Source organism: Mytilus californianus, unplaced genomic scaffold (genome assembly GCF_021869535.1).
Source record: "Mytilus californianus isolate M0D057914Y unplaced genomic scaffold, xbMytCali1.0.p SCAF_8, whole genome shotgun sequence".
Taxonomy (NCBI): domain Eukaryota; kingdom Metazoa; phylum Mollusca; class Bivalvia; order Mytilida; family Mytilidae; genus Mytilus; species Mytilus californianus.
Genome location: NW_026262734.1, coordinates 103,263,490 through 103,271,324, shown reverse-complemented (window position 1 = coordinate 103,271,324; position 7,835 = coordinate 103,263,490). Strand labels below are relative to the sequence as shown.

The window sequence follows — 7,835 nt, the reverse complement described above, 5'->3', positions numbered from 1 at the left end:
AATGCAGCTTCAGTTTAATATTTTGGACTTTAATATAAAAATTCTCAATTTTGATAATTTAGACTTTATTTCTATGTGTTTTAAATTCGTTTAATTTTATATTTTCGTTTCTATTTACATTTAATATCCAGGACTTAAAATCAACATGCTTTGATATGCAATTTAATTCTCAGTTTGGACATTGAGTGACATGTTTTATTCTATTAGCTAATTAGTGACATTATACCTTTTTCATTATTATATATTTTTAAATATCATAATCAGATTAGTAAATTAAATTTATTCTTCAAGTTCTAAAAATAGTTTAATCCTTGTCAGTGAACAATATTACTCAAATTAATTGTTATTTGTTATGTCTATACTTGTCAATTCAATTGTGTATAAATACTTGTTTATAATTTTTATAAGCAAGATTTGGACTCAGGACTTTACACTGAACACAGTCCATCTGTAATAAAAGTATTAGTATTCCATGCTGAATTATTGATTTATTCATCGCTAGTTCCAGAGTTTCAAGAGTTAGTTTTCACCAGAGTTTCAGTGTCAGAGTTGTCATTGCTATTCAGACCAATCGTTCGTTGTGTGATCAGGTGCAACACACAGTTTCAGTAACAAGAGGCCATTCAGTCAGGCTCTTGTTCCACAACCCTACAAGTCACACTGTTTCCCCGGTGACAGAAGCATACGCATAGATTTGTTTAACTGGTTAATATTTACGTAGTTGTGTGTTGCAATTAATCTGTTTTTGTAGAACTGATAACTTTGTATCCAGTGAATCAAGATTCTGCTGTAATTGAGCTAAAATTAAAAAAAGAAAAATTTTAAACCATTTACTTGTTACCGAATAAAACGTCGTATTCCTTTAATTATTATCACGTATGTGTAAAGAAATGTAAATTAGTTTCTTTATAGTTGTTAAGGTTTTCTTTAATTGTAGCGATCACCGATAAAATAAATCAGAGATCAAATAAGATCATTTTGTATTTTTTTTATATTGTTTTCAGACATAAATCTCTTATAAAGTCATGTATGAAAATATACAAGTAAGGATATCTGGAATGATTTCCAATAAGAAACGTTTCTGCCAGTGAAAAAATTAACAGTGATATAAATAGCTACAGTGTAACTTGACAGCCACCAATAAAGCACAAAACCCGAACCATATAGTAAGCTGACAAATGATCTTTAATTACATGAAATTACATGATACGTTTTTCAAATTTATGATATACGACTCATGGCTGAATTGGTGGCTTATTAATGTCCAGTGGCAAGTTAAATACATATTCAGGACGAGAAGAGGATACAACGATATGATTTTGGACCCTACTGTGTACCAGACCGACACGCTGAGCCGGATTGTGAACGTGTTAGTTCACAAGGTAACATTCCATAGGAAGACATGTCATCCTACCCAGAAATATTAAGCTGACTCCAAGCAGACCGGTCTTTACTTCAACTCCTTATATCGCATACTTAGCGGAAAAGCAGCAAACATAGATTTAAAATCTTTTGTTTTAACTAGTCGAGGTTCAAACCCACGACCTCCCGCACTCAAGGCGAGTACACTACCACAAGACCATCGATGTGGTTGAAATGATATCAGAACGCAATATTATTATAGGATAACAATAATCATTTTAACCGATTCATTGAAACAAAAATGAACTCTTTGAAAAGAAATACACGATATTTTTATATTTCCATGAATGTGAACGTAACAAAAATGTATATGCTTTAGATATGTTTCTTTCTTTACTGTAATTGGATCAAAATCGTATATTGGCTTTTGTAAGGTTCACAGTTCCTTCGCCCGAGATATAGTAAGTTGTTTTCAGCAAAATAGACCTGATAGCAAACTTTTGACAGAATTAGGTATTCATCCAAGAGGAAGTGTATTTACATATGTATTATGATAATCAATATTTACGTAGTTCTGTGTTGTCATTATTCTGTTTTTGAAGACCAAAAAACGTTAAATTGTTTCGTTTCTCAACTTCCTGATGTTTCATCTCATTTTCTTGTTTAAAATCTGCAAATTGTGTTTCAAGGTTGACCAATCTTTGCTTTAGCTGCGCTTAAATTAGACATAAAAATCATTTCTAAAAAGTGAAAAAATATGTTACTTCTATTAGCATCTAGTTCATTCATCAGAATCATTTTAGTATCAGTTATTATAATTCGACGTAATGTTTTTTCTAAAGTTTTGTTTTGGCGATCACCCAGAAAATAAATCCAAGAAAATACATTAAAGAAGATTGTTGTGTCTTTTTTAAAATACTATTTTTATATGAAAATAGATTATTCAGTCATATATGAAAGTATCAAAATGATGAAATGTTGTATGATTGCCAATGAGAAAAGTATCCGGCAAAGGAATACTAACGGTGATATATACAGGTAAAGACTCACTGGACAGCCTTCGACGGGTGTCACATGTGGAGCAGGATCTGCTTATCCTTCCGGGGCACCTGAGATCACCCCCAGTTTTTGGTGGGGTTCGTGTTGCTAAGTCTTTATTTTTCTATGTTGTGTTTTGTGTACTATTCTTTGTCTGTTTGTCTTTTTCTTTTTTAGCCATGGCGTTGTCAGTTTATTTTCGATTTATGAGTTTGAATGTCCCTCTGGTATCTTTAGCCCCTCTCCTCTAAAAAACACAAACTATAACAAGCAATACTATGTTTATTGATGAGAAATGCTTTATAATTATATGAAATAACATGCTACTTTAAAAAAATAGATATTGGAAAAATGCAGTTTTGAGCCGGATTTTTAACGTGCTATTTCACAAGGTAACGATAACGAAGACATTTCACCCGACCGGATACACTATTCCTACTCAAAGCAGAACTCAGAAAATAAAATGATGTCTTCATATAGGACGAAAAATAATCCATTATATGCATTCAGATCTCGTTCATCAGCATCAGAATATCCGGAGTATATTTTTAAATAATATTTTCATGGAAACATTTCCGTCAAAGATATGCAAATATGAGAAGATCACCGTATTTTGATTAAGCATATTAATTTGAAAAAATAATTAGGGCTTTAAGATATTATTTCATCTGCAATTACACGTAGAAGCTCTCACATGATTGAAATGCTAATTTTCTACTTACCACACACCGTTAAGTAGGTAACAGTGAATACAAGACCCGCCGTCAAAAGTGAAACTGCTATTGTTAGAAAAATGGTTTTCAACCATTGCTTCCACACACGACTTATGATAGTGTCTTTTTGAACTCCGTTCTGAAGTTCATCGTACGCATTCTCGTCTTTATACTTTAGCATTTCATATACATTGGAAACCATATTAACCGTGGCTTCACAATACAATATAATATCCAAACTATCATGTCCAGACTCCTTTTTATTTACAGTTACAATAAGGAAGAATTACATAAAAACCAATGAACACTTGCCCATCATTAGTTTTATTGAATGTCATCGACCCACTCCTTGTTGATGTAGGCGATAATACAAACTCGTTTAAACTCGGCCAGTTCCGTTCCTCCATCTAAAGTGGTAGCCATATTTACCGTACCTTCACAATACAATATCCAAACTATAATGACGCAAAAAGTATTTTCAGTTTCCTTTCTATTTATGTCAACAACAATGAATATTGTTTTATTAACACTTGACCCCAACAGGGAGGTTGTCTCTGTCAGTAATTGTTTCCCACGGATTGGACTTATTGTTGTTCCTTCATTATTGCAAAAATGTTAGATATTCCCTTATCCAATGCAGAAAATATTTGTATCCCCCTTAAACTTGTATCACAAATTTTATATGTCATAATTTCAATTTTATAATACAGTTTTAAAGTTATATCCTCACAAACAACGCTGTTGTAATCGGTTGCTTAGAGTATCTTTTTTATTCTAGCACTTAAACCTAGAAAAGTAAAACCATTACAAATATACCGTATTTAAATATCTTTTCTCCATGTTGCATTGATATTGATCAACTTTGAGTTGATTATAAAGATAATTCTTATCTCGGAATTTCTTTAAATGTTATTTTTGACACATTTTCATATTATTTGTATTTTTCATTTGTATGACAAAATTATTTGGTGGTTGACAGAAATTTTATTTTCGAAACGCCTTAAAATAGGATAATGTATATCAAAACAGTCATCCTGCTATGAACTGAGGTACTGAAGGAAAATATGAGCCATCCTTTTGTAAGATTATCAATAAGTGCAAATCCAAGTTAGAAAGGTTTTTCTAAATATCTCCAGTGCATAGTGAGAACATGTATTGATAATTGGGATCACTGTCTCTCTCTGTCCAAAAGAAAAGTAGATCCATCCAAAGAGATGAAGATACCCTCTGTCGATAATAAATTATAATTCCCTTCTTTTCATTTTTGTATATGAAAAGGTGGCAGTACATTCTTACCTCAGTAAAATTTGAAATGCAATACGGAATACATGTTAATAAATCAATAGGTACACGAGACTGTACCAATCACACCTACTTGAGATTCATCAGCAAACATGAAATAGCAAATCCCCAATATTGAGCTAATCTACTGTCATAAAGCAAATTTAATTATTCAAGGTTGCAAAATATGTTAACCAAGATGTATACTACAAAACGTTTGCAGAGATAACAAACATTTTCCGGAGATTGTCCGTACATTTTACATATGTTGCTTGTCAAGAACCAAAATTTCTTCTGGATTTAAAAAGACATATGAATGCATATTAATATATATCAAAACAAAACAGATTGATAAGATCGTAATAAAAGAAACATTAGTTTATATCTTAATTTTAAAAGTAATTTGGTTGAAAGTGGAAAACCTCACAAAATATACGAGGTTTATCATTTGTTAAACAAGACGAGCGTTTCTTTTACATACAATGTGAAACTCATCAGTGTTGCTTTATTAAAAAAGGGAAGGCAAAATCAAACAAAAAGTTAAAGAAAATTTCAAATAAAAAATTCCGACAAAATGTTCCAAATATTACTGAGGCCATCAATCCCTTGGGTAAAAAAAATCTGATCGTTTTAAATAACACAATCGTTTATCTAGGCCTTGTTAGATTTTAACAATATGAATAAAATGAAGGTTACACGAAAAACGATAATTAAAAAAAATAAGTAAAATGTATAACAAATAATCAAGCTTAAACTTTTGCATTCTTAATTTGATTACGGTAGGTATGATAACAAATAAAGGAGAAGGTTCACGAAAGGCTAATATTAACACTAAGATTTTAATGTTTTTAGAATCAGGCCAAAATGCTAAAATTTCGTATCTAATGGTTCAGATATTTCTATTTATACAAAATGACTTCTTTTGAGCAACTCACATTATAAATAACGAAGATATGCCTCTTGATAATGCATTATTTGTGTTTTTACGTCAACCTGTGGTCTATTTTTTCCTAATTCATAACAGTTTTTACCATACTTTACCTTGGCCGCCATCCCTGATCCAAACATGTTTGCGTCTATAAGGACTCAATATCAAAGAGGGACGAAAGATACCAGAGGGACAGTTAAACTCATAGATCGAAAACAAAATGACAACGCCATGGCCAAAAATAAAAAGACAAACAGACAAATAATAGTACAGATGACACAACATTGAAAACCAAAGACTAAGCATCACGAATCTCACCAAAAACCGGGGGTGATCTCAGGTGCTCCGGAAGGGTAAGCAGATTCTGCTCCACATGTGGCACCCGTCGTGTTGCTTATGTTATCAACCTTGGCACCTTTTGATTACAGCATATTTTGGATCGTAGATTGTGGCCAAGGTTTTCTTAAAGCTTTTAGTTCGAAATAAATGCATAAAGTCATCGTATTTTGACAATATCTCCAAATGTCCTGACTTTGCCAGTATGAAGACGTTTGTTCTACCTAGCATATATGCTTTTAAAATAGATCCATTTAAGAATTAAAATGACGGTGATGTTCCTTTGGCACCACCTTACGGTGTTTATATATCACAACCCGTTCGCTATGCCCGTGTCTGTTGTGACGTTTTGGATTTCAATGAACGTAATCTATGTATTACTGGTAAATTATAAAGCACGGTTCGTTACCACAAATATTACTCAAGCCTTTACTAAATTCTTCCAAAGATATAAAGATTTGGTTTTGAAGTTTGGTTGTAAAACTTATTTTTAAACGGGATAGCACATCCTCATTTTTACGGAGATGTTGTTTACCGAGACCTGAAATTTAGAAAACGATCCGGGTAAACTTATCGATCCTTTAAATTAACTTATTCTTAAAGGTTACCAATTCAACACTGTAACTAGATCTTTGAATATTGTTTTATTGGCATTAATATTGATTTTGTTATCAGTAAATTAAAATAAAACTAAATATTATTTTTATATACATATGCACATTCATGAATCTACAGTCTGCCGATACCTGTATCTTGGTATTGCACAAGGTCAAGTTTTTCTCCGACTGTTTATGACGTCTGTACACTAAATTCATTGGATGTTGGATGTGTAATGATTGATATTTTAGTCTTAGATGGTTGATTTTTTTATTAGTTGTTATTGGCTTGAACTAGCTGTCAGTAACTGCGAATACTCTCAGATCTGTACTTAGTGTCTTTTCGTTGTGGGAATGTATAAGTACCAATCCATGTCCACTCTTTGTTTTTGTTAGATGTATTTCTATTTTGTATCCATCTGATAAGTTAAGCCTTTTTCAACTGATTTTTATAGTTTGTTTGTATGTTGTACTGTTACACCACTGACCCAGGTTAGGGGAGGGTTGGCGCCCTCAAACGAGTTTAACCCTGCCACATTCTGTATGTGCCTGTCCCAAGTAGAGAGACTGCAATTCAGTGGTTGTCGTTTGTTGCTGTGAAATATATTTGTTTTTAGTTCATTATTTTGTACATGAATTAGGCCGTTAGTTTTCTTGTTTGAATTGTTTTACATTTGTCATTTCGGGGTCTTTTATTTCCTGAAATCTGATGTTGATTATTCAACCTTTTGCCAAACATAATTTCAGGCAATAAGTGAACTCTGGGATTTTTGCTTTATCTTCTTATAAATGTACATTCGTTGAAATATTCTTGATGTAAAGTATTGTTTATATTATATTCCAAATAATATACATTAACTTAACAGATCTTCAAATTTTAGTATTTTTTCATATTCTTAACAAAATTAACTTGCATGTCTTTGTGGTATAACACAAATTGTTTTAAACAAGTGATTGTATCTAATGAAAGGATGGGGATTTATGATTCTATCTGAAAATTATTTGAAGAAAACTCGCACTTCACAGGTCGAGCTGGTTTTGGTCTGATCAAAAGTAGACAAATGTAGATATGAACTTTTACTCACATCATCTTTCCATTGATTTTATTGGGTATGACAAACATTATTGTTAAAAATTTTATTAGATGCCCCCAGGCAATATTGTCTTTTTCACTTCATAATCTGTATTATAAGCTTTGAAGTGACATGTCTACTGAAGACACATTTCTAGAATCATTGCAGTCTAAATTGTAATCAGTGAAAACAAGGAGCATATACCCTAGATAGTATAATGATATTTTGGCAAAGATTAAACTTTTACCGTTTAGAATCCCCAGAAAATACGACAACTATAGACTACCACAATTAAAAAAGGTATGGAATTTTTAGCATTCGAAGCTTTGAAAGGTAAAAAGTAAAACAAAGGAGGATGATGAAGAAAATTTAAAACAAATTCCACAGGAACTGTATGGTACTTTGGAAAAGGCACATAAACAGGTCATAGCGACAGAGACCGTATGATTTAACCAACTTAATAATGCCTATGCAAATATTTCTCGTGATTCCATGGCTATGCAAATAT

At 32.0% G+C, this 7,835-nt stretch overlaps 1 long non-coding RNA gene across 1 annotated transcript; it reads right to left on the bottom strand.

Moving 5' to 3' along the window:
* Window positions 1-254: 254 nt before the first annotated feature.
* On the bottom strand, window positions 255-3,444 carry LOC127711458 (uncharacterized). Its single transcript, XR_007986712.1, has 3 exons — window positions 3,123-3,444; window positions 1,931-2,077; window positions 255-798 (listed from the first exon to the last, which is right to left on the bottom strand). It is a non-coding gene; the product is annotated as an uncharacterized LOC127711458 (long non-coding RNA).
* Between the last annotated feature and the right edge of the window lie 4,391 nt (window positions 3,445-7,835).